The following is a 9,037-nucleotide window of genomic DNA, read 5'->3' as shown; positions in this document are numbered from 1 at the left end:
TAACAGGGACGAAATGGTCTCGATAGGAGTCCCAGTTTATTACAACTGTCGTCTTTTATTTTCAAGTCTAGATTTGGTTACTGATATTGGCGAAAATTTCGATAATTCATGACTCTTCATGGCTAGTCAGCAATATGATATGATATGATTAGATTAGATTAATACTTGTTCCATAGGTCATGAATATGACATTTCGTAATGATGTGGAACGTGTCATTTTAATGAAAGAATTCTTTACATACCATGATTCAATTTCTTTTCAACAATTTTTTACTCTCTCTCTCTCTCTCTCATTCTTTTTTATTTGTATGTCTCTCTCTCTCTCTCTCTCTCTCGTTCTCTCTCTCTCTCTCTCTCTCTCTCTTTCTCTCTCTCTCTCTCTCTCTCTCTCACACACACACACACACACACAAATTCTTTTTTATTTTTATTTGTTTGTTGTGCTTGACTATCGGCGAGGCACGAAAATGTCCTTGAATGAGTTTCTTAGTTTTGATTACACTTACGAAACAAATATAAAAACAACTATGAGAGTTACTGATTTTTGATGTTTAGTTTGCAGTCAGTTCTGAGGTTTATTAGTAACTACGCTCCAGTCCCTAAACCTAGTTACATAAATGCGAATCAGACGCATTACATATTCCAGGCCGTAGCAGCTGCGTCTTTGAGACGCCAGCTATGGTCACTTCCCAGCCCGCTGTAGGATCACATCAGTTTGTCTTCTTCCTGCTGGTACTGTTAACTGAGATTTGGCAACAAGGCCATGTATGTTTTGCAAACTCTGTAATCGATGAGTTACTTCCTGGTGTGCACGGAACTAGGCCTCAAGGTTCACTTGGTTTTTTTCTGTCATTTCCATTGAATAATCTGAGTTATTATCGCTTGAGGTGTAACAAAAGCTTGTAAATTTACGGTTTTCAGCCCAGAAAAGTCGTTGCACGTGGGAATCGCAACTAATCTCGTCCTTTATATAGCGGTTTACGAGTTCTAGCCCCTATTGGCCTCATAAGAGTAAGTAAAGACACGCTTGCGTACAGATACTCAGTTTTATTAAAACAGACTTTCGTCGTAAGGTTACTGTGAGTAGTTTTATTTCACTTCTTATAATACAGTGCACACTTTTTAAGGTTTCTTTTAGTGTTGTTAAAACAATAGTAAACATGAGAGAGAAATTGATCATTAACGATATATGCGAATTCTATGATGTTATCTATAACAGTCTGACAATGCACATGCAGTTTATTGATTATATGCATGTAGAAAACCTATTCTGAGTTAAAGCTGTTAAACAAGATTTGAAGAAGAATAAAATGCCACTACCACGTGACAGCTAACGTAGAAAATACTTTTCTGACGTATTTTGGCACGATGCGCTCTCCCCATACATAATACAAAAGTTTTGAGATGCATCTGCTGCATGGCTGTCTATTAAACCTGAAAAGAAAAAAAATGTCGCAGAAGTTAGCTCTTTTTCCACATGCAACTACTTTGGGTTGAGAAATGAAGGGAATTATGTTCAAAGTTCCATTAGATTGATAACTTCAGCAGACAGCAGAATTGCGTTTAAAACAATCTGGCAGTGAATGTTCTCGAACTCGCATCAGCAGACAGCAGAATTGTGTTTAAAAAAATCTGGCAGTGAATGTTCTCGAACTCGCAATGTCTTATCTACAGTGCACGACATTTACCATTACGCTACTAGCTGACATGTAGCTACAGTAGCTCCAGAAGTCAACAATTCCTCCAGAACTTCCGCATTCCACAGTGCTGTGAGATAATGCCTATGGCCGGACCTAGACTTCTGAGAGACGGACAGTTACAGCTTTTCTTTTGCACTGCACGACGTTTTCAACAAACAGATAGCGCAATAGAGTAGCTCAAGTGTAAAAGAACCCTTCCTATTTAAATTTCAGCATCCTACACTGTTGGCAGTTCTGTGTAGGGGGCAGTTACGTGATTTTATTTTGGTGATTACAAAATAGAGTCGAATGTATGCACTGGGTAGCCGAGGCAGCTAGGTCATGGCGATTTGGTCAACCAAGTAAACGAATGTACTGAACATGCTGCAAACCACTATAGGGAGCCTGTGGGTCAGAATTCTCATCCAGTGTGGCACAACGGCGTTATGATAGCAAAATAAGTTGGAGAGCAGTGGACTTGGTGGTCTGTTGGATTGATGATAGGTTTATATACTTATGGTCTGGGTTTGATTCCAATTTCTGCCAATGGTTTTTGATAGGGAGAGACAGATTCTATTCTCCACTGGCTACGCCAAGTGAAGAAGATACAAAGGCATTGTGGTCTGAAATTCACATGAAACATGATATTCCTTCTCTACCAAATAGACGTTATGTTGAACCACTATGAAGTCAGGAGTGGCGATATGTAGAAATTCTATCACCAGTAAACCTTTCTTATACTAGTTATTTATTACTAGTGATGGAACGAACACTATGTAGGGTCCATCTTTTATTTGAGCTTCTATATGTCGATAAAATTGGTTCTGAACTGGGAAAGCAACTCACACAGCCCTTAAAGCGGAATGTGATCCCTTCGTGACAATACAGCTCGACTACCATTTGTTGTTTGTTCAAAACTGCAGATTTCTCAACATCTCTACACATTGCACGTGAATGGGCTCGAATCCTGGCCCGGCACTAAAGTTTTCATTATGTATTATCAAGCTGTAGCAAGAGAACACCTACCTGCTGGTGGATAATAATTTTGATTTTAAATGTGTTTTCATTCGTTGTCAACACTAACGATATCTGACGTTTTTGACTCCCAGTGAGACACTAGGTCAAGGATGTTATTCCGAGCTGCTGGTGGAGAAAAATTCGGTAGCTGACGTCTCTGTGTGTAGTCAACAACGATATATGTGGGGTTCGATACCCAGTCAGCTCTGAACTCTTCGTCATATTATTTCTATTTCAAACATGCTCACATGTCGCTGCTGGTGTAACGAACCCATATTTAACGTTCGTTTTCTCTAGAATATAACATCGATAGGTGCCGGGTTGGAGTCCTGGGAAGGAAAAAATTAATCTTTCGTCTCGTCATTTCGCTTAAAACATCTGGCTACTGCTGAGAAAATCCGATATATCACAGTTGATTGTGCTTCAATATCAATCCAATTAGGCTCTGGGTTCGAATCCTTATCCAAAACAAAGCTTTACCTCACGGAATTTCAAGTAAGCTACTTGTGAAGAAGCAATATTCAACATCTCTTGTATTTCGTTCACAGGGACAATAGATGCTGGATACGAATTCGCGTCCGTTAAAAATGTTTACGTTGTGTAATTTAAAGTTTATATTTGCTAACTGATACTGTCTAAAATATCACTCTCCGTATCGCTAGTCAGGAATGACTGTTAGTTTCCGTCAGACACGAAATCTTTGCTTAGTCTGCATGACCTGGGTTTGAATCGATATGCGGAACGAGACGGTTCGTCGTGTCATTTGAAGTTCTTACAAGGTGCATTCAAGTTCTAAGGCCTCCGATTTTTTTTCTCCGGACTGGAAAGAGATAGAAACATGCGCATTGTTTTAAAATGAGGCCATGTTCATTGTCAATACGTCCCAGAGATGGCAGCACGGTACGGCAGATGGAATTTTACCGCCAGCGGCGAGAATGAGAACTGTTTTAAATACTTAAAATGGCGACGTTTTCATGACTTGAACAGCGTGCAATCATTCGTTTTCTGAATTTGCGTGGTGTGAAACCAATTGAAATTCGACGACAGTTGAAGGAGACATGTGGTGATTGATTTATGGATGTGTCGAAAGTGCGTTCGTGTGTGTGACAGTTTAATGAAGGCAGAACATCGTGTGACAACAAAGCGAAACAACCTCGGGCTCGCACAAGCCAGTCTGTGACATGATCGAGAAGGTGGAGAGAATTGTTTTGGGGGATCGCCGAATGACTGTTGAACAGATCGCCTCCAGAGTTGGCATTTCTGTGGGTTCTGTGCACACAATCCTGCATGACGACCTGAAAATGCGAAAAGTGTCATCCAGGTGGGTCCCACGAATGCTGACGGACGACCACATGGCTGCCCGTGTGGCATGTTGCCAAGCAATGTTGACGCATAATGACAGCATGAATGGGACTTTCTTTTCGTCGATTGTGACAATGGATGAGATGTGGATGCCATTTTTCAATCCAGAAACAAAGCGCCAGTCAGCTCAATGGAAGCACACAGATTCGCCAAAACCAAAAAATTTCGGGTAACCGCCAGTGATGAAAAAATGATGGTGTCCATGTTCTGGGACAGCGAGGGCGTAATCCTTACCCACTGCGTTCCAAAGGGCACTACGGTAACAGGTGCATCCTACGAAAATGTTTTGAAGAACAAATTCCTTCCTGCGCTGCAACAAAATGTCCGGGAAGGGCTGCGCGTGTGCTGATTCACCAAGACAACGCACCCGCACATCGAACTACCGTTACGCAACAGTTTCTTCGTGATAACAACTTTGAAGTGATTCCTCATGCTCTCTGCTCACCTGACCTGGCTCCTAGTGACTTTTGGCTTTTTCCAACAATGAAAGACACTCTCCGTGACCGCACATTCACCAGCCGTGGTGCTATTACCTTAGCGATTTTACAGTGGTCAAAACAGACTCCTAAAGAAGCCTTCGCCGCTGCCATGGAATCATGGCGTCAGCGTTGTCAAACATGTGTACGTCTGCAGGGTGATTACGTCGAGAAGTAACGCCAGTTTCATCGATTTCGGGTGAGTAGTTAATTAGAAAAAATATCGGAGGCCTTAGAACTTGAATGCACCTCGTACATAATCTCAACTAGCTGCTCGTGAATAACTTAAACTTTTAATGTCATTTTGTGTTAAATAATCAGTACGGTATGTTACTTTGAAGAGGAAATCATGAATACGACGAACTTACTTTGTGCATTACCTATCTCACATAATAATGACAGCAGTAACATTTCAGGTATGTCATTTATTGTAAAAAATGTGAGCTTACAAGCCTTAAGGACAGTCTTACCTGTGATAGTGTGTTCCCTGATATTGGTAGTATCGTGGTATTATTTTACATCTCGAGTTATTGCGATACAGAGCAGTGTTTCTGCCTTCCGGAGTGGCCAAGCGGTTCTAGGCGCTACAGTCTGGAACCACGCGACTGCTAAGGTCGCAGGTTCGAATCCTTGCCTGGATGTGTGTGGTGACCTTAGGTTAGTTAGGTTTAAATAGTTCTAAGTTCTAGGGGACTGATGACCTCAGAAGTTAAGTACCATAGTGCTCAGAACCATTTTTGAGCAGTGTTCTCTAGTGGTGACTTGCATGAACCATTTTCAATAATCAAACAACTGTACCGGGGTGCGAGTAGAGGACCTGCTAGACAGCTGCGTTTGCAGGTTGCATGAGAATAAGGCCAAATTCAATTCATGACTGTACGTAGACCTGTTTATTTCTACAGTGGTTTACATCAGTTTACAGCTTGAAAATTTAGCTACACTCCTGGAAATTGAAATAAGAACACCGTGAATTCATTGTTCCAGGAAGGGGAAACTTTATTGACGCATTCCTGGGGTCAGATACATCACATGATCACACTGACAGAACCACAGGCACATAGACACAGGCAACAGAGCATTCGCAATGTCGGCACCAGTACAGTGTATATCCACCTTTCGCAGCAATGCAGGCTGCTATTCTCCCATGGAGACGATCGTAGAGATGCTGGATGTAGTCCTGTGGAACGGCTTGCCATGCCATTTCCACCTGGCGCCTCAGTTGGACCAGCGTTCGTGCTGGACGTGCAGACCGCGTGAGACGATGCTTCATCCAGTCCCAAACATGCTCAATGGGGGACAGATCCGGAGATCTTGCTGGCCAGGGTAGTTGACTTACACCTTCTAGAGCACGTTGGGTGGCACGGGATACATGCGGACGTGCATTGTCCTGTTGGAACAGCAAGTTCCCTTGCTGGTCTAGGAATGGTAGAACGATGGGTTCGATGACGGTTTGGATGTACCGTGCACTATTCAGTGTCCCCTCGACGATCACCAGAGGTGTACGGCCAGTGTAGGAGATCGGTCCCCACACCATGATGCCGGGTGTTGGCCCTGTGTGCCTCGGTCGTATGCAGTCCTGATTGTGGCGCTCACCTGCACGGCGCCAAACACACATACGACCATCATTGGCACCAAGGCAGAAGAGACTCTCATCGCTGAAGACGACACGTCTCCATTCGTCCTTCCATTCACGCCTGTCGCGACACCACCGGAGGCGGGCTGCACGATGTTGGGGCGTGAGCGGAAGACGGCCTAACGGTGTGCGGGACCGTAGCCCAGCTTCATGGAGACGGTTGCGAATGGTCCTCGCCGATACCCCAGGAGCAACAGTGTCCTAATTTGCTGGGAAGTGGCGGTGCGGTCCCGTAAGGCAGTGCGTAGGATCCTACGGTCTTGGCGTGCATCCATACGTCGCTGCGGTCCGGTCCCAGGTCGACGGGCACGTGCACCTTCCGCCGACCACTGGCGACAGCATCGATGTTCTGTGGAGACCTCACGCCCCACGTGTTGAGCAATTCGGCGGTACGTGCACCCGGCCTCCCGCATGCCCACTATACGCCCTCGCTCAAAGCCCGTCAACTGCACATACGGTTCACGTCCACGCTGTCGCGGCATGCTACCAGTGTTAAAGACTGCGATGGAGCTCCGTATGCCACGGCAAACTGGCTGACACTGACGGCGGCGGTGCACAAATGCTGCGCAGCTAGTGCCATTCGACGGCCAACACCGCGGTTCCTGGTGTGTCCGCTGTGCCGTGCATGTGATCATTGCTTGTACAGCCCTCTCGCAGTGTCCGGAGCAAGTATGGTGGGTCTGACACACCGGTGTCAATGTGTTCTTTTTTCCATTTCCAGGAGTGTATTTTTCGACATAATCACCATTTCTGTCGATGGATTTTTATAGATGCTGTGGCAGTTTTTGTATGCGCATTTCACACTAGCTCGCCGCCATGCTGTTCAGCAAGTTGTGAACCTCTTCTTTCATCTCGTCTTCGGAGCTGAATCGCTTTCCGGCCAAATGTTCTTTTAACTTAGGTCACTGGGCGCCAAGTCAGGACTATAGGGTGGGTGGGTGATTATGTTCCACTGAAAATGTTGCAGGAGAGCAACGGTTTGCCGAGTGATGCGTGGGCGAACGTTGTCATCGAGAATGTGTACGCCATTGCTCAACATTCCTCTTCTTCGGTTCTGAATTGCCCGTTTGCGTTTTTCCAAGGTCTCACAGTACTTGTCAGCATTAATTGTGGTCCCAACGATTCAGCTCCGACGACGAGGTGACAGAAGAGGTTCATAACTTTCTGAACAGACATGGGCATTCAGAGACTGCTACGGCGTCTACAGAAATGCATCGACAGAAATGGTGATTATGTCGAAAAATAGCTAAATGTTCAAGCTGTAATTTGATGTAAATCATTGTAGAAATAAACAGGTCTATGTACTTATAAAAAATATGAGACCTTACTTTTGCGATTACCCTGGTAGGATAAGCTTTGTCCAAAAGTTAACCTTTTCTATCAAAGTGTTTAATGCCGCTAAATGGTTCAAATGGCTCTGAGCACTATGGGACTTAACATCTATGGTCATCAGTTGCCTAGAACGTAGAACTACTTAAACCTAACTAACCTAAGGACAACACACAACATCCAGCCATCACGAGGCAGAGAAAATCCCTGACGCCGACGGGAATCGAACCCGAGAACCCCGGCGTGGGAAGCGAGAACGCTACCGCACGACCACGAGATACGGGCTGTAATGCCGCTAGATGTTTCGGTTTCTTTAATTTTGCAGTAGCTTCTACATTTCTAGTTGAAGGTATTATGCCTGACGTGCATGGTATGTGGCTCAGGTATTCTACTTGTGCCTGGAAGGAGCTACAGTTTTTCGAGTAGCAGCATAATCCTGTTTTTTGAAATCTGGTTGACCACTTTTGTGGGTTTTCCAGTGCCCCTATTGAGGGTGTAATGTTGTTCATATCATTTACGTTGTGCTGAATAAACGATGAATTGCTTTGCAGGTAGAGCTAGATGATTGCAGTAGTCCTTACAGTGGCAAATGTTAATTATTAACGCGTGAACTAACAAAAAAATGTTGATTGAGGTAAAAGTTTGAGACTCTTAATCCAACAGAATTTGTAAGTGGGCATTAAAACATTAATGGCCTTTATTACTTCGATAAATGTTTTATTTTCTGGTAATGTGAAGGAACTGATAGGTACTTAAATTGCTTTATGGATCCAAGTGCCCTGTTGGAGTAAAATTTCAGTTCAATCATTGATATAGGTGAGTTTCATCATGCTCAGCTTCCAGATTGGAAGTTTTGATACTATTACAAAGTAGGTAAGCAATGCACAAAATTTTATGGGTGAGGCTTGTTTATACATCACGTAAAATAACGTGCAAGAGCATTGGTAAGTACAGAATTACTTTTTATTTCTAACAACGACGATCGCTCAACACTAAGAACAGCTTCAGAGATAAACTTTGTATCAACAGTAAAACGCAGAACAGCTTATTGCTTCGTCGAATATTTTCACGTAGCAGCCTCATTCTTCCATCATCCTACAGTGCGAAGCACATGTAATGTAAGGAAATTTAAACTTTATTTGCCAGTCAGCTCTTGGGAGGACAGCTGACCGATGGAAGAGGGCAACAACCACAGTTGTAGTCTACTGAGCCTCTGCAGACGTGCTGAGACTTGCAGCGTCAACATGGTGCATGGTAAGTTAGGACCCACGCTAGGTTGACTAACTCAGTGGAGACCTTTGTTATTTGCCATTTTGCAAGAGCTCCATGATGTGATCAGCTCGTCACACAGACAGAAAGAAGCCAGTGTGTTCGCCTTGGCATGAAGCAGGCGAGCATCAGATGTTTGCTGCATGGTATCGAAGCTGTTAAACCAACTGTGGCAGTTCTGTTACGCATAGCTGCCGTGCAGATGTGAGATGGTCTGCCGGAATGCATAACAGCTCTCCACACTCCATTTCTGACAACATTGCTTCGATGTC

This window comes from Schistocerca gregaria, chromosome 2 (genome assembly GCF_023897955.1).
Source record: "Schistocerca gregaria isolate iqSchGreg1 chromosome 2, iqSchGreg1.2, whole genome shotgun sequence".
Classification (NCBI taxonomy): Eukaryota; Metazoa; Arthropoda; class Insecta; order Orthoptera; family Acrididae; genus Schistocerca; species Schistocerca gregaria.
The sequence above is the reverse complement of the archived record's forward strand: the minus strand, read 5'-3'. Positions refer to the sequence as shown.